We start from the raw sequence: 18,480 nt of genomic DNA, 5'->3' as shown, positions 1-18,480 counted from the left end.
GGGCGCCTTTTTAAAATTTACCCTCCGAGAGAGTGATAAGTTTTTGATCGTGAATATCTCTTGTTGTATGTAGCATATACAACATAATTTTCGCTACTTGCCATCTAAAATATGATCATTATTTTGTGATAAATTTTTTTGTTGTATGACATAATCTCAAATAATTCAAAATAAACTTTTCTGAAATGTTTGGTATCAACGAGTATCAAGGAGGAAAACTTATGACGCGTGTTTGCCTTTCTCGTATTTTGATAACTCATAGCTCTGTTATCTATAGAAGGATTTATAAATAATTCGAAATTTTTCAATTTGCAACAAAATTGAAGTTTTTCAATAGTACACTATTAAAAAAACTTGTCTGGTTTGACCCATGTCAGCACTAGCCAATCAGAACGCGTTCTGAGGAAGAGAACAACATATCTGCTGCTGTTCAACTGAATCGGTATAAAAGATGAACATTCCACTTTTTCTCATAATTTTCGGAGCACTACTTTTCGAAGTGGGAGATACGCATTCCGAGCACACACCAAAAGCCTGCCAGTGGAAGTTGTCAGTCGTCATTGGAGCGCTGCTCAGTTAAGTTGTCCGGAATTTGAGTCGTAATTCATTGTGAGTTCCAAATGCACCTTCTGATTCTGCTCGAAATGGATAGTTTCATTTTCTTTGGAAACCAATTGAAAATCACAATGAATTCTAAGTCAAATTTCGGAGGAGCTACCGAGTATGCAGGCCAAGAGTCATCTCAAATCTAAATCTAGATCCTGTTGGTCGTGACAATTCAAGGCACTTTTCAGTCCCACAGATCATCATTTAGAATTAATTAATTTTTTTCATTTCCTACCAAAAGCATCAAAATCTTAATCTAAAATGTTTGTTTGTAAAACAAGGCAACGCTCTCGCGCAATGCGAAAATGAAAGTATTGATGTAGAACACATCTTTATACTAGAATGGGTGTCGTTTCGAAATATGCCGTATAAAACAGGGTTGTCACATATACAGATTAATCTGTATGTTATTTCTTCTGAAAAATACAGATTTAAATGTTGCGAAAGGAAAGAATTTTTTTAACATCGCTAAGAATTCACATTTGTTTAATAAAAGTTTTTCTAAATATACTTCATGTTTCTATACGGATGATGAAATTGAGTACGCTCCACTTTTATTATCTCGTAAAAACACGTCAATGATATTTGTGAGGGATTTCAGTATCGATGCCTCAAAACAAGATAATATTAAATTCATTGATTTCACGAGCAAGTATTTGAATTAGATATGATATATGTTCCTTCTCAAGCTACTACGCTTAGAGGCACATGTATTGATCTCGTATTTGCTAGAAATATCAATGTAGAAAGTGGTAGATATATTTCATACTTTTCATATCATGGTCCTATTGTATCATTGATCAACCCAACGAATAAATGTGTTTTTCATTGTAAGATTTTATTCGGTTATGAATACTATACCTAAAGACTGTCTCAGAAAGTTTGGACGCAACCATAAACCGCTGCCATTTCGCAATTGTTCAGAATCTGTCAATTTTTATGGCTGCGTCTTGTTGATTACACTCTTCTCTAACCACTTGTGCAGTAGTTTATTCGTTTTCATTAGTTTGTTTCGGAATGCGTGGACTTTCAGCAGAACAACGTCGAAAAATTGTGTACACATGGTGCACAGAACGCGGACTGTCACTGGGAAGGATAAACCGAAAACGGGTCGAAAAAAGGTCTTGCTAACCCTCAGTTGGATAAACGTATACTGAAGGCGTTCGAGCAAAAGAAAAAAAGTGGGCACTTCGAAGTCAAATGTTCTTCGTGCTGAAGAACGTTTGAATCTTCGAACCTATAAGAAGCAGAAACAACCAAAACGTAGTCCGAAACAAGAAGCATCGATCAGGCCGAGGGTTCGGAAGTTTTATAGTACGATTCATGCTGGAAATTTGAACTGCATAATCATGGACGACGAATTGGCTCAAATGGCACGTTCCCCTTGATATTTGGAGATTTGTGCCTTAAATTGATTCAAGTCGAAAAATTGGGTAAGAAAGTTATGGTCTGGCAAGCAATTTGTAGCTGCGGTAAGATTTCGAAACCCTTCATCACCACTTCTTCAATGAACAGCGAATTATACATCAAGGAATGTTTACAAAAACGACTTCTACCCATGATTCGAAGCCACAAGGATCCTGTTGTCTTCTGGCCAGATCTTGCTTCTTGCCACTACTCGAAATCAACGGTAGAATGGTATACTACCAAAAATGTCACTTTCGTCCCAAAAGACATGAATCCACCAAATTGCACAAAACTTCGACCAATTGAGGAATTTTGGGCATTAACGAAGGCACATCTTAGGAAACATGCCTCGACAGCCGAAACTATTCAACAGTTGGAAGAATGGAAAAAAGTGTCAAAACTTGTCGCCAAGAAGTCTGTACGAAATTTAATGAGGAACGTTCGCATGAAGGTGCGCTAGCTAGTCGATGGCTAAGTAGCAAATGTTGAGAATTATATTTTGTTGTTGTAGTCTAATATTATCAGTATATCGAATGAAATTTGAATATCTAACACTTGTGAATTATTTACAGCGAAATCAAAGTGCGTCAATACTTCCTGGGACAGTCTTTGCGCCAACCATATCGGTATCTCATCCACGGACAACAGGTCAATTTGGAAATAGTTGACAGAAGTCATGTATCGGAATTCGAATTCAACTCGTAACTCTCCAACACGAATGCCTTCATAAAAGGTTCTTTGCAGAACCACCATTATTTTATTATGAATAACTATAAAAATTAGTTCGTAATATTGAATTGTGTGTCAGAATGTAACTAATCCGTACTTTACTGTGGGTGCATCGTTTCAAAATATAGTAGTGTAGAAGAGGAATGCTTGCACAATTCATCAACTAACTGATATTCGGAAGTGTGCCAATTTTATTCGTATTCACGACATCCAGTTATGTCTCTGACATTACCCACCCGATTTTTTCAGTCTTTTGTATTCCAAAACTATTACTCTTATCAACAAATGGCATTTTACTTTTTAGGTGTTCCTCCAAATATATTCATTGTAATTTTGATAAAAGTTCTAAACAATTGAGTCCGCCATTTTGTTTTTTTTTGCTTTCTCATATAGAGAGGCTATGCAACCGCTGTGAACCGACTTTATAACCGAGGCCCTGAGGGCCGAGTGTCATATACCATTCAACTCGTGTCTCGAAATCACAAAACGCCTGTGTGTGAATGTATGTGTGTGTATCTAACAAATAATGTCACTCAATTTTCTCAGAGACTAATGAACCGATTTTCACAAACTTAGATTCAAATGAAAGGTCTTATTGATCCATAGGCTTCCAATAAATTTTATCACGATCCGATTTCTGGTTCCGGAATTACAGGGTGATATGCACCAAAAAAAGAAAAAACAATAGTCACACACATTTCTCAGAGATGGCTGAACCGACTTTCACAAACTTAGAATCAAATGAAAGGAAATATTTGCAAATTTATGAAAATTCATTATAGTCAGTTCTCATTAGTCACTAATTTTCAGTATTTAAAATATCATTAACTAATTGAGCCCTGTGAAAATTTGAACGTTTCTCTAATAAAAACGAACTTTGCATTCGTTCAAATGATAATATCGTTAAAATGGTGTAAATATTTATTCTCAACAAGGATAATTGATAAACTCACCTCGTTGCCCCCCCCCCCCCCCTACCAAAACGTGCCTTCCAATAACCACCAAAGAGTACTTTTGATGCCGATATGCCGACTTCGAACGGTTGTTACCGAAACATCCTCAAGATGAATGACATCCGGCCGAATCGGGAAGGAAAAATAATAAAGTAACAGCTCTCCCCCAGGAGCTATTGGTGCTGCTGCTACTCACCGGTACAGTTTTATGAAAATTAATATGCTTCGGGAAGTATTTTTTTTTAAATGTATATTTCATACTTTGAACCAACCATTTTCAAACAAGAAATTCGAGCTCATTTTGCCTGAACTAATGATTTCGAAGGAAACAAGCAAGCCAGTACAAGGCGACCGAGGCTCGCAGGCTGATTGGCCACGAAGAAGCAAGCCAAAAAAATCATCCAACTTCGTCAACGTCAACTCTCTACAACGTAGGTACAACGGCTTGCTGGTTCGCCTGCTCGCTAGAAGAGCCCGGAGGCTCTCAATCCCAAACGCTGCTGCTGCTACTGCTGTTGCCGTTGCCGTTGCTGCACCATTCGACGACAATGACTACAACGATACCAACAACAGCAAAAGCATCGGTCTCAGCAGTTCAGAAGGGAGGGGGGCCGCTCCGAGTGTTTATTCTCCTTAGTGGAAAAACGCGACCAACGCAACGATGTTTGAATTTTCAGACTGCTGAAAGTTGAAAGAAAATTTTCTCTTTGCCCGCTTTTGACGAGACGACAGCTGGATGGCAAAGAGTCAAGTGAACATAACCGAAAAAAACCCCGTTCCATTTTGAAGAAACAGCTGTAACATTACGGGTTCATTATCGAAAAGTCCAAATAGCAAATCAATTGATGGTCAACTGAATACAGCATTAACAACATGAATGTTGCCGTCATGATCTTATTAAAATGTACAAATGGTAATCTCAATTTTTGTAATAGTTGACAAGTAAAAGTACTGGAAAATTACAAGTTGCATCGAATCTTGAGTTTCTTGTCGTATGTTACATTGAAAAAGCTTCGGGGCCTCCCAACGGGTCACCGTTCGTTCCGTGTTTACATTATTTTTTGGCAAAAACTTCACCAACTGCTTCGTCCCGCATGTTGAGCAATATTGTTTCGGCGACATTCGAAATTTGCCTCTCCGTGGCTTGACGACGCCAGTGACAGCAACAACGGTGCAAGCAGAAAAGTTTTCCTCCGTTTTTCCTTGCAAGTGATTCCTGTTTCGTCGTTTCGTTTGGTTGACGGGTCCGGTCTGTGTGTGTGTACCTGTGTGTTTGTTCGCGATCGCTGGTGACCGAAAACGGCAGCACAGAACCGACCGAACCCGAGACTTGTACACACCGGGTTGCCTGGTTGAAATGCTGCTGGAACTCACTCTGCAACGGAGCGAAACGAGAGCGAGCATCCCCGCGGGCAGGTTGGCAAAGAATGTTTTATACCAAGCTGGAACGTAGGTAGGCTTTTGCAAAATTGAACCGCAGGGCATTCAATGAAAAAAAAACGAACGACAGAAAAAATACCGGGTACCGAACGGGGAAAGGGACAGCAAAATCGAGACACACAGAACCGACCGGAGGGAGAAGCACCGAGAAAAAATCCTACGCCAATGTCTTAAAACGCCCCCGGGATCGATCCGAAATGAGAAACAAAAATCCATGATAAAATATTTTCTCCTTCTCACTCGCTACCGCCACCGACACCACCGTCACTGTCACACAGCCACCGTCACTGTCGTTGCCTTGCCGCTACTCGGGGGCACACACTTGGTTGCAGCAGCGTAGGAACATATCCTTCTGCGCGGTCGGCCCAGCATTCCAGGCTATCGTCAGCGGTAAAGTCCCAAAGTGGATCCTTCCCTCAGGTTTCATTCGCATCGCGATTCCGTTCAAACCCCAGACGATGGAAGCAGAGAAACAACAACGGATCCACGGGAGTTGGGGAGTTCGATCCAGCTTTCTTGCCGAACCGCATCACATACACATCATGTTCACTTGAGCTCGCGCGTCGGGGAGAGGCATTGAGTGCGAGAGAGAGAGAGAGAGAGAGAGAGAGAGAGAGAGAGAGAGAGAGAGAAAAAGGAAAGACAGAGAGTGGGGACAGAGACAGTGCACATGATATTCCCCGAAGGATCAGATTGAGTGAGTGCGATTGCGGACAGTTCAAAACTTTACATAACGGTCATAAGTGGTCCAACTTGAAGCGCACTGCAGGTAACGTGTGTGATACAACGGAGTTCCTGGCCACTGGCACTGTGGAAGCAGTTTGCACAGGCTGTGGCGTAGTCTTCGGGGGGTTTAGGCTTTTTGATAATCATGAACAAATGGAAAATTCGACCTGCACTGGGAACATAAAAAGAATGTTTCCAGAAATGTTCAACAAAATTTCGAGATATTTACGTTCATTGTAAAAAGTCTCACCTTTCCTGAGGACATCTATATACAGTTTTCATTGTAACTTTGGGTAGAAACCCTATTTCTCGTTTTTTTCAGTGCATTTTATTTCTTTAAGTAGTACCTTTTCAATGGTGAATAAATTTCGAAAATCGTTTGACTAACAACAAAGTTATGACTCGGAAAAGTTTAAGTTTTCAATATTTCATAGGCGACGTTTATGTCAAAGGAAAGAAAATAGGAAAGCAGATAGGGCATATTGGGAAGGTTAGTTTTCCTTAACCAATTATCTGCTACAAAGTTTTTGAATCAATCTACGAACTTCACAGAACTCGAGGGTGTAAAATTTATTGAGATTCGTTGAAAAACAGCTGAGCTATGACAGCTCGAAGTTACCGTTCCAACTTATTTTTCAGGCTTATTAACAAACTTATAAGAGTGTTAACAAACTTAGATTCAAATGAATGGTTTTAGGGTCCCATACCATATGTCTAAATTTCATTTACATCCGAATTCCGGTTCTGGAGTTACAGGGTAATATGCACCAAAAATGTGAAAATAATATCACTAACTTTTCTCGGAGAAGACTGAACAGATTTTCACCTTCTTAGATTTAACTGAAAAGTCTTAAGATGCCATAAGAATATCATTTTCAGTTGGATCCAATCTTTGGTTCAGGAGGTAGGGTGCTTAGTGTAAAAAAGTCAATTTAAAGAAGTTTTTCGTGTTCCCAATTCTTTAAATTGACAATCACATATCTCCAGTTTGCTGATCGTGATAATATGTAACCAAATAAATGGTTTAAATAGTTGACATAATTTTTTTTTTAAATAGTTGACTTAATTTTTTTTAATAATTTTTGTACCGACTACCGGTACATTTTTTGCAAAAATTTAAGCCATCATACAGAATTGCAAAACATCTTTTAATTTGCGCTCAAAACTGTTTTTGAATTAATCAAATTAGTTTATGGTTGAATGGACGGAATAAATAGTTGGTAAACGAGTGGGCAATGCGCAATTCAGGCCCCAATGTGGTTCATAGCCTCTTGTCCAGTAACTCCTATCCCTACCTCCCCGCGGTGCCTGCTGGGGTGCGAGTAACCATAGGAAACAAAGTTATGGTTATCGCGGAACCAACCCCGGTGGGACCTTAGTCGTATGCTGACAGGGAAGGGGGGCTTGCCTTCTCTTTACAGAGAGCGAGCCTACCCGAGCGTCTGTTCTCCATGTTGGAGCGGCTCCAAACAGCGTCTGTTCTCCATGTTAGAAGCGGCTGATTACCGTCCTTGTGTCAGTGTGGAACTCTAAACAGTGCTGACATGATGGCCCTCCGGCGAGACAGGAGGTTGGTGCAGGCCTAACAAGCCGCCCGGAGAACACTTGTTACGAATAATCAGGATATAAATACGACTCGGAATAATCAGCAGAAACCTACGCGACGAAATAAGGACTACGATTGGAAGCTTGGCACATGGAACTGCTGTGAGACAACCAGCGTTCTAGGAACGGGATTTGTAGTTTTGAGCAAGATGCGCCAGCGCGTGATTTGGTGGCAGCCAATCAGTGATAGGATGTGCGTATTGAAGATCAAGGGTCGTTTCTTCAATTACAGCATCATCAATATGCACTGCTCACATGAGACAAAACCCGATGACGAGAAGGAAGTATTTTCCGCGCAGCTGGAACGAACCTACGACAGCTGTCCACGGCGGGATGTAAAATTTGTCATCTGCGACATGAATGCTCAGGTAGGCCGGGAGGCAATGTACAGGCCTGCGATCGGGCTGGAGAGCCTGCACGCGGTAACAAACGACAACGGCCAACGATGCGTGAACTTTGCAGCCTCCCGAGGTATGGTAGTTCGAAGCACCTTCTTCCCCCGCAAAGATATCCACAAAGCCACCTGGAGATCACCTGATCAACATACGGAAAATCAAATCGACCTGACCACTACCTTATCGCGGTTCGTATGCGCTCAAAACTATCGACGGTGCACAATACTCGTCGCACAGGAACGCCGGGACTCAATCTCGAGCAGCTACGTAGCATTCGTACTGCAGAGGAATATGCGCAACAACTGGAGCTAGTGCTACCAACGGAAGAGCAGCTTGGTGCGGCGACTCTTGAAGACGCCTGGAGGAACATAAGGTCCGCCGTGAGTAGCACTGCTTCAACCGTTTTCCGGTTTTCCGGAGGAAAAAGCGCCACCAGGAAGACCAAGATCGCGAAGCGATGGAACAGCTGTACCGCGCAAATGACACACGCTGAACGCCGCCTACAAGGTACTCTTCCAAATCCTTTGCCGTCGTCTATCACCAATAGCTAAGGAATTCGAAGGGCCGTACCAAGCGGGATTAACTGGAGCCCGCGCCACTGCGGATCACATATTCGCGATAAGACAAGTACTCCAGAAGTGTCATGAATACAACGTACCCACGCAGGCGATGCGTTGGTACGTTGTATTCATTGACTTCAAAGCGGCATACGACACAATCGATCGAGAACAGCTATGGCAGATCATGCACGAAAACGGTTTCCCGGATAAACTGACGCAATTGGTCAAAGCAACGATGGATAGAGTGATGTGCTACGTCCGAGTATCTGGGACGCTCTCGAGTCCCTTCGAATCTCGGAGAGGGCTACGTCAAGGTGATGGACTTTCTTGTATCTTGTTCAATATTGCCCTGGAAGGTGTGATTAGAAAAGAGAGAATCGACACGAGTGGCACGATCTTCCGAAAGTCCGTACAACTTTTTGGCTTCGCCGACGATATTGATATTGTAACACGTAATCTTAAGAAGATGACGGAAACCTACATCGGACTGAAAGCTGAAGCTAGGCGTATCGGACTGGCCATAAATACGTCGAAAACAAAATGCATGAGAGGAAGAGGCTCTAGAGAAGAAACACTACGCCTCCCACCACGAATATTGATAGACGGTGACGATATCGAGGTGGTTGACGAGTTCGTGTATTTGGGCTCACTGGTGACCGCCGATAATGACACCAGCAGAGAAATTCCGCGACATTTTTTTATTAGGGAATCGTGCGTACTTTGAACTCAGAAAAACCCTTCGATCGAGAAAAGTACGCCAACGCACGAAATTGACCATGTACAAAACGCTCATTAGACCGGTTGTTCTCTATGGCCACGAGACCTGGACTATGCTGGCAGAGGACCAACGTGCCCTCAGTGTTTTCGAAAGAAAGGTACTGAGGACCATCTATGGCGGAGTGTAAATGGAAGACGGAACGTGGAGACGGCGTATGAATCACGAATTGCAACAGCTGCTAGGAGAACCACCCATCGTACGGACAGCTAAAGTCGGACATCTACGATGGGCTGGGCATGTCATAAAGATGTCGGACGACAGCCCAGTGAAAATGGTTCTTGAATCTAATCCGACTGGTACAAGAAGAAGAGGAGCGCAGCGACCAAGGTAGATCGATCAAGTGGAGGGTGATCTCAGAAGCGTCCGTGCCTTGAGTGACTGGTGACGTGCAGCCATGGACCGAGTTATGTGGAGACGAATTCTTGATACAGCAAAGAACACCCCAGGCCTATAGCTGTTAGGTAAGGTAAGGTAAGTTGAATGAACGGAATATCACTATGTCGATATCCAGATTAAATAGAATTACTCATCTGCGATCGTCTGCAGGCGAGATATTCTCTTTTCAGATATCTCTGTCATTGACATTCGCAATGTTAAGCTTCATTGCATATTATATCAAATTTCAATATATATTCGTTACCATGGTAATTGTCACATTAAATGATTGTTTTTTTGTGCATCGAGAAAAGTTTTGTAATTGTTTTGTCAGACGTTTTTTGAAAGCGAGATCAGAAGCCACAACTTTGAAAGAGGAAATCCCCAAAGCGAATTACGTTACGTCATCTTCTGGTAGAGAAAAATAATATTAAAACTCACTTTTTAGTTATTTGTATTTATTTTATGATAGCAGACAATGGTCTTCACCAACTACAAGACCCTTAGCATCGTTCGACAGATTTTTCTCCGGTTTCGGAATTACAAGGCAATATGTGCAAATCTATCAGAAAGTGCGCACTCAGTTTTCTCGGAAATTTCCTACCCAATTTTTATAAACTAAGATGCAAATGAAAGGTCTTAAAATTCTTCAAAAAGTCTCCGAAAAGTTGATCCAGATCTGTCTTTTGGTTCCGCTATTACAGCGCGATAAGTGAAAAATTGTCAATTTCATGATGATTTTGTCAAAAGTGATGGTGAAACGAGGTGCAAATTTAAAAAAAATACCTGGCAAATTTATCTAGTTGGCAGACCGTGTTAGTTAGTAAAATATATAAATCTACTTTGGGAATACTAATCCTCGGTTTCCGCTTCCAAATGCACCGATAATAGTGAAGAAAAGCTCCAGAATGGGAGCTTACTTCGATTTCTCAGCAACGGTTAAATCTATTTTCACAAATCATGATTCAAAGCTCTCAGTTTCTTAAAAGATAGTGTGCAATTTCATCCAGATCCGACTTTCAGTTCCGAAATAATAGGGCTATGAGTATCAACACTTTCAAACTGTCATACAAAATTATACTAAATCGGTACGCACCGGTTCGTGATGGTACGGAAGAAAAAAACGCCACTGCCTAGCACACAGCGTGCTTTGTTCAATTTGGTATAGCTTGCATGGTAGCCATATTTAACTCTGTATTAACTTGACATAACTATTTACAAATTGAAAAGATGGTGGTAGTTTATACCAAAGAAAATTTTTAGTTTTATTCAAGTTTGAAAAAAAAAACTTCACAGAATCAGAAAGCAGATAGCGCCATTACGACAAATGTCATGTGTGTGTAATAGCATCACGTTTTTTTGTGCCGAATACAGAAGCAAACAGACACTTGTATTTTTTGCTGCGTTCAAAACATATTTTAATTGTGCGAAAATCAACACAACATTTTTTCCAGTTTTTGGTATCATAAATTGAAGAGTATCAATCGTAAAAGTGAGTGGATTGAATATTTATGAGGTGAAATCGATCTATTGCGTGATTTAATGCTGGATGCTATCAAAATTTTTGCAACCAAAGATTTGTTTTGTCATTTTCAAAATGTCTACCGATTTCGGTTACCGGCACCCCATTTTTTTCGACAAATCGTGAAAAATTGTTAATGATATGCAGGCTGCTGTGGAGACAAAGCAAACCAAAGTTATAACCAAACATCTAGCTACTCATACAGCAGATGCTCTGGCTAAGAAAAAACGCGAAAGACCAGCCAAATCAACACCAAAGGCGCCACCATCCAAATCATCGGCCAAGAGAGCGAAGGCGAAGTCACCATCAGACAATGAAGACTTTTGTTCAAAACGCCTCCGAAAAGAATAAATAAATAAAAGTTTTTTTCTATGAATAATTGCAGTCTTTACTAATATTTTTCCATTTTTAGTGAAATTTTTTGGGGTGCCGGTAACCGAACACCTTTTTTGAAATGGCCAAAATTTATCGCTTTACTAAATCTATAAGAATTTTTATCAACCAAATATATCAACTTAGTTTCTTAATCAGTTGTTAGCTAGAGACTTTAGCTTTTCATTGATGTATAGATGTCCGCATAATCAGCTTGAGCGACCACCCCTGGTTGCTACTCCGTTACTGATCGGGATTAGCTGAAATTGTACAGGGATTTTCTAGATGATCCAACCTGGGACTGGTAAATCATCCTTCAATGTACATCTTCTGGTAACCCCAGAATTCATCGGTCTGTACAGCCGCCGGCCAGGCCCGAACGTAAATCGTCTAAGGAATGGGAAGGGATGTTAGTCCAACACTAGAGGCTTGTTACTAGAGGCCGTATATATTACTGCGCACTCCACAAGTGTCACGGGAGAAGTGTATTTGTTAGTAAAAATGTCAGTATTGGTTTTATTCGCGCGCGACTCAGTATGTTCCGGTTTCAAGATGCTCGGATCCCGATCAACAGACCATAACAGGATTCTATCAAAATTATATATGATCTTAATATTTATATCTCATTATGTTAGAAATATAAATCCAAATCAGAAACAAACATTCAGATTTTATTAAGATTACAGCAAGTCCAGATATTATATTAAGGGCCGTTATATATCAGGTAAAACTATACTAGAAAATTGAGAAAAAAAAGAGTTCAAAAATTTTTGTCGGTCAGGTTTTTGACTTTCAACCCGAAAAATGCTATGCTTGAATAAAGAGCAGTAACAAACTTTTTTTCCAATTTCACATACCTGAAGATGCTTTTGAAAACATTAATTTGATATTTGATTTTGAAATGATGGCCTGAATTATAAATTTGAGAACGTTCCTAACTAATTCCTACTTAAATTTTGTAAAGTTTTCATTCAAATATTAATTTTAAATTGAAAATAAATATTTTTCAAGATGATTTACGCTTTTTCTCTTACGAACAAGAAAAAAGGTAAGGCAAAAGCTATAAAACTCGACTAATAAATGTTAAAAAAATTGATATAGCATTCGACTCTGTTCATTGAATTCTGCAATGTTTCCTCAGATATGATTTCACAATCTTTGAGTCAAATGAATGATTGATTTCTTTAATTTTATCGGTGACCGATTTTTGTTTCCGAAACACAGAGTGATAAGTGTTATAAATTTCAAAACGTCTTTAAAAGTGACGCTGCAATAAACGAATAACAAAATCTAAACTTTAGTTACAGATTGAAAATAGCGACTTTAGTTTTACCGGATCCCGGATGTACTGGAAATAGAGAAAAAAAACTCCTAGAAAAATTCGTATCGATTTATCTTTAGTTCTTGCTGTACTTTATACTATGTTGATCTGAAGATTTTTTACGTAGTTCTAAATAAAAAATTTTGGTAATATTACACTGAGAAATGTTCACTAGTGGCGCTGATGATATCATCATGCCCTTGCAAACTAAAGTGATATCGAATCACTGTCACAATTTTTAGATCCAAAATCAGTAAAATTGAAATGAGTTGGTTAGGTCATCAATTGATAAGGTCTACAAATTGCAGATATCGCATTTTGCCGTTGCCATCTATATCATTGCATGAACATTTTTACATTCATGAATCAGACAAAAACGATTTATCGAACCATTATACCTTTGATTTGAAAAGTTTAATCTATCCATGATAAATTTATGATAGTCTCATTTCGTAGTATTTTGATTACTTCCAATCCGGAACTATGAGCTGGGATTCGAAATTTGTAATGTAGAGTTTAAAGCGACCGATCCGCATTATGAGACTTTCCATTTGAATCATTTTTCTGTGAGTCAATCTAGGTAGATATCAAACAATCAAACAGGAATGAAAGTTCAATTTTGATGGTTTTTGAACATTACTTGCGGGGTTTCTGGATGCGGATATCGGAAACTAATGTGACTAATAGGCAATTGGTTCATCATCAATCATAAAAACTTGCTATTCGAATCGATGTTATATACATTTCTTCTGATTTTTCACTGTCTTCCAAACGAATTTTTATTTTAATCTAAATTCACGAAAATCGATTCAGCCATCTCCGGGAAAATTAAGTGCACATTTCAATCAAATATACCCACCAATCGACACACATACACGTACAGACAATTCACTACTTCAATTGAACGAGCGAACTGATTCGAATTGAAAGTCGGCCCTCTTGGTATAAAGAAGAAAAAAAACTGAAAAACTATCATTCATTAGTTAATTTCCTCAGATTCTATACGGTAGTTTTGTTTCACAGAATTCAGTCCTTTTCGTTCATTTACAACTTTTCTTTAGTACCAAAAAAAAAGCTTGCTCATAGTTCTAAAATAGCCTCTTTGTCATTCGTATGCCGGTTGGAAGGAAACGACGAAACAGGTGGAGAGCGATAGATTATTTTTGTGCCAATATGGACTTACACTAGTTATTATATGATGCCAATATATCCTTCCAACTTCAGTTCGTTCTCATGCTCCGATGCAATCGTAGCGTATGTTGGCAACTCAAAACTTCGGAATCAGTCAGCTTTAACTGTGCATGGCTTTTTTTATGGCAAATCAAATCGCCTAAAGGTATGCAGTTTCATCTTACTTCGCGAAGTCTATTTTTAGATTTGCACGGTAAAACCGTTCCCCCCAAAAAATAGTTAATAACAGCTGAAAAGTCGTACTTAATTTGTAACAAATTTAGATATAATATTGATATTTACATATCTAGGTTTGTAACAATTTTGTTATCACCTAGGTTAAATTGAGTTATAAATTTTGTTATTTTAACTATTAACGAAGCCAAGATTATGAATAATTTCGATAGAAATAAACGAAACAACCCCAGATACAATTTTGTTCTCCCTTGTTGATCGGGATGCACCATTAAACTCACTGACTTCCCGAGTGAACGTATCAACAATATCCTATATTGAAGTCCCGGGAAGTCTTGATTCACAGTTCTTATTCGAGGAAACTGAAGAAAAATTTGCAATACTATACTTCCCAAATTTTCATAAATGAATTTACGTGATACAAAATAAGCGAGTGAATAGGATTTAGACAAAATAGTTGATTCATTGCATGGACATATTCCGAACAGTTGTTATACAATTAATTTAAATCACCAAATAAAGGTCAACATATTTCACGCGTGTCTTGATTATGTATTATTTCCGCTTTATTATTTTAATTATTCATTAAAATTATTAATTGGTTATATTGGTTTACCTGGGCATCCGGCTACCGAGAAAAATAATAATTTATTGTTTGAAATATTAATATCAAGTGTTTTTTTACTACGTATTCAATATACCGATATAAGTTATCTCTGTTATTAACTTTGTAATATCTACGGATTTGCGCAATAGTTGATTTTTATCATTCAATTTATAATTCTGAAAGACAATCAATAACATGGAAGAAGAAAACATTCCAAACAAAATTTTTCTAAAAAGCTAGACGAAAATTGAGAGGTTGAATGAAGAGATGATTTAGTAAAATAGAGTAATCAGAAGTGAAACATTGAAAATATCTGATAACTGAAAGGAAAAAGTAACTCCTACAATTGTCGCCTTTTACGACATGGAAGCGGGAACCCAGTGGATCTATTCTTGGTTCATTTTTTACGCCGGCTGCCATACGGCATCTAGGCTGGCACTATCCAGAGAGAGCTAATAGGTACTATCAATCTCCTAGTGGACCCCAGCCCCTGATGTATAGATGCCCGCATAATGTGCACTAAGTCAGAAGTGATGAGCTTAAAACAAAATTTTGAATACAACAAATATTTACTGCACATTTGTTTTTGTGAGGCACAAACAGTTTCGCTTTGTTAATGTGACTAAACATCTGCGCAGTTGAAAGATAACTTGGTCTGTGCAATTTTCTACTACTGGAATAAATAAAATTGTTTGTATGCATTGAACATGCCTTTTTAGATAGTCTTAACTTGAGCAAGCAAATTTTCCGGTATTTTGATATTTGTTTGAGGTGTGCCATGTGTCATCATCGCTTTGTGTACCTTTACCGTTTTGCGGATTGTAATAATTAGTACATGTTCTTCGGCTCAAATTTTATCCTTTTCCTCAGTTTAAGATAAAATATCACGCACAAAAAATGAACTATTTATCACGCCTGGATAATAATCAATAATAAAAACTTCCCTTTTGAGGAAATATTCGAATTCATCAAGAAAGCAGGTAGAAAAATTGTTTTCCTGAACAAAATAAGATTAGATTCTAAACAGAATCGTTATCTTAAACTAAACAAAATACTACTAATATATGAAAACAATTTCTACGAAAATAATCAGCTTTTGAAAAAAAAAAGAAATATTTAAGATTGTGTCAAGTTTATTCGAATTTAGAACTTAATTAGCTCGTTAGGTACCGTATCATAAGTATCATAAGTACACTCTTAGAAAAAAATTAAATTTACGCTTGAAGTTAAAGATATGACTTATCTTCACATGCTTTGAATGGTGAATGTATGTGAATCGTGACGCTCGTTTTATGTGCATCTGTTAAAATGTAAATTTTTCTAAGTGTGTTAGAAAACTTTATATTTATTTTTAGTTTTTCATGACTAGTAAACAAAAAGAAAACCGTAACGTGTACATTTAGGTCGTACATTAAATTACTTAAATTGGCAGGCTTTTTGTTTCATTTCCCCAATTACAAATACTCCGCAGCGACAATGCGGAAACATAATGCATTTCAAATTGCAACAAGGTTCGGTCGATGAATGAAATCAGTTAATGTACATCATTTCGATTTTAGAACGCACAATATTGAACACACAACCTCATACATTATGTTCATTCCTGCCACCGACCGCAGGCGCTGCAGGCAATATTTATTTGGATAACTTTTCACATTATGACTCTGGAATCGCGATACATTGCAACAGCAACAGCACCAATCAGGCCTCACAGCTTCGCAACCTTTTCCATATTTTTCGTGCCTGTGCAGTAACGCTTTTCCATCCCGGTTTGGCGCGAACTGTATGTGTACTATATTTCGGTGTTGTTTTCCTTCGCGCTCACGTCGGAATATCAACAGAATGCACTGGGGTGGGTCCTTCGGTTTTGGAATGAGGTTGTGGAATATGTTGCTGACGGTCGCCCGGAGCATATCAAGTGCATTTCACATAAAATTTTGCTCCAAACCGTTCGCTTTTTAATAACATTGTTGTTTAAACAAGGCATTGAAACGAAATGATTCTGCCGGTACTCATCATAATAAAATTATAATTATCTCAATTATGTGATTTTTGGGTTTGCATTTCCTTGCCACAGACCGGTGCATTGTGTGGCGACATTGTTAGCAACCGTTTTGTTTTCCCTGACAACATGGCCACATTGAAGCGAAGCTGAATCGAAGGGTGCGCCGGAGGCTAGGTGTTCCACAGTTTTTTGTGTTGCACAAAGTACCATGCACCGGGCGTACCTGTGCAATTCAGGCTGATAACCACAATTAGCAGTGTTACAAAGAAATAAAAAAATATGTGTTTATACATAAACACAGCAGCCTTTTGAAGCGGCTGTCACCTGGCCGGAGGTAGGCAAAAGTGGCACTTACCTTTTAAGGCAGTTCGCCTCCAGGCCCAACGAGCTGCTCCGTTGCTCCAGATCGGCGGAGTACAAGTTGAAGATGTCGAAGGGAAAAATGGTGGCAACTTTTTGGACAGTTCAATGCAGTCACTTGAAATACTTGCAGCCCGCACAAAAATTAAAAACAGCACAATACCACAAACACCTGCTCTAATCGTTCGACCTCGCAGCGGCGGTCACTTGCTACAATGGTCAAACTAGTTCTATGACCTTATCAGGGCCACTTCCGGTATCAACACCTACTTACTGTTTGCCACCCGCAAAGTCTAACCTAACCCTAGGCTATCAGCAGAGCATGCCACCAGAAGCACGCGACACGAACGGAGTCACAGAACAGACTGAACCGAGGTCCATGCGAGCAGACAGGATTATGTTGCCGCCACTGGGGTTTCGATTTCAAACAATTTGCCTTCTTTGCACCTTGTTTTATCGCATTGCTCTCGGTTTATGAGTTTACCTTCTCTCGCTATGTATATGTATATGTCTCTCTCTCTCTCTCTCGTTTTCAGTCGCGTTTGCACTGGGCGGTGGGTGGTAGATCCGGCATACCCAGACACCTCTTGTTTTGCATTCACACTTCGGCTCACTCTCTCGACTGTGTTTCGGCGTTAATTGAATTTGACGAATCACTAGCAAATTTTATGTGTTCGTATGATCTATGAAAGTTTGCCGGTATCTGCTTTTAAAGCCACCGAGCGAATAAACGTCGAGAGCAATTCTCACGTTTCGACAGTAACTTCAGCATAAAACAACACAAAACCGTCGTCTAATACTTTTGTCGATAGCTGACTACTCCGCCAAATCTAAACTTTTCGTTCCGACAGTAGAACACATACTTGAGTTGAGCGCGAACAGTCCGACACTACCTCAACAGCTGACGAATAGAGAATGCGTGAATCCTAGAGATTGTTGATATGTTTTATGCATCCTCCGTCTACCGCAGGCCATAAATTTACTCACGCATGCTGAAATTTCGTTCCTTTTGCTCTCGCTCTCTCTCACACTTGGTCCGAGCTGTTACCGAGTGCTCGTTAGAAAGTACAGTGCCGATCACAATTATCATGGTCATCTTAGTTTTTTTTTTACATAGATGGACAAATTGGATAGTCAAATATAAAAGTGGTTAGGTTTTTTTTTGTGCCGATTACTGAATTTTTTTCACCTACTGTTTTGTAAATATTTCTGTGCATCATTTTGAACAAATAAAACCTTTAAATTTCAATTATAATGCAATAAAGTTTTACTTTATTGTGCGCAGCGTCTCATTTTGCCTGCTAGAAAGGCCCAAGCTGTTTGTTTATTTATTTGAATCAACAGACATAATTTA

The 18,480-nt window shown here is 39.1% G+C and overlaps 1 protein-coding gene across 1 annotated transcript in view; it reads right to left on the bottom strand.

Annotated features, from left to right (window-relative positions):
• The window catches only part of LOC131434765 (BTB/POZ domain-containing protein Tiwaz), a 161,851-nt gene extending 143,828 nt beyond the window's left edge, over positions 1-18,023 (bottom strand). Inside the window, exon 1 of the mRNA XM_058601853.1 lies at positions 17,122-18,023. The gene's annotated coding sequence lies outside the window, so the exon portion shown is untranslated. The remainder of the gene's footprint in view (positions 1-17,121) is intronic.
• Positions 18,024-18,480: the final 457 nt, after the last annotated feature.

This window comes from Malaya genurostris, chromosome 3 (assembly GCF_030247185.1).
Source record: "Malaya genurostris strain Urasoe2022 chromosome 3, Malgen_1.1, whole genome shotgun sequence".
Classification (NCBI taxonomy): Eukaryota; Metazoa; Arthropoda; class Insecta; order Diptera; family Culicidae; genus Malaya; species Malaya genurostris.
The sequence above is the reverse complement of the archived record's forward strand: the minus strand, read 5'-3'. Positions and strand labels throughout refer to the sequence as shown.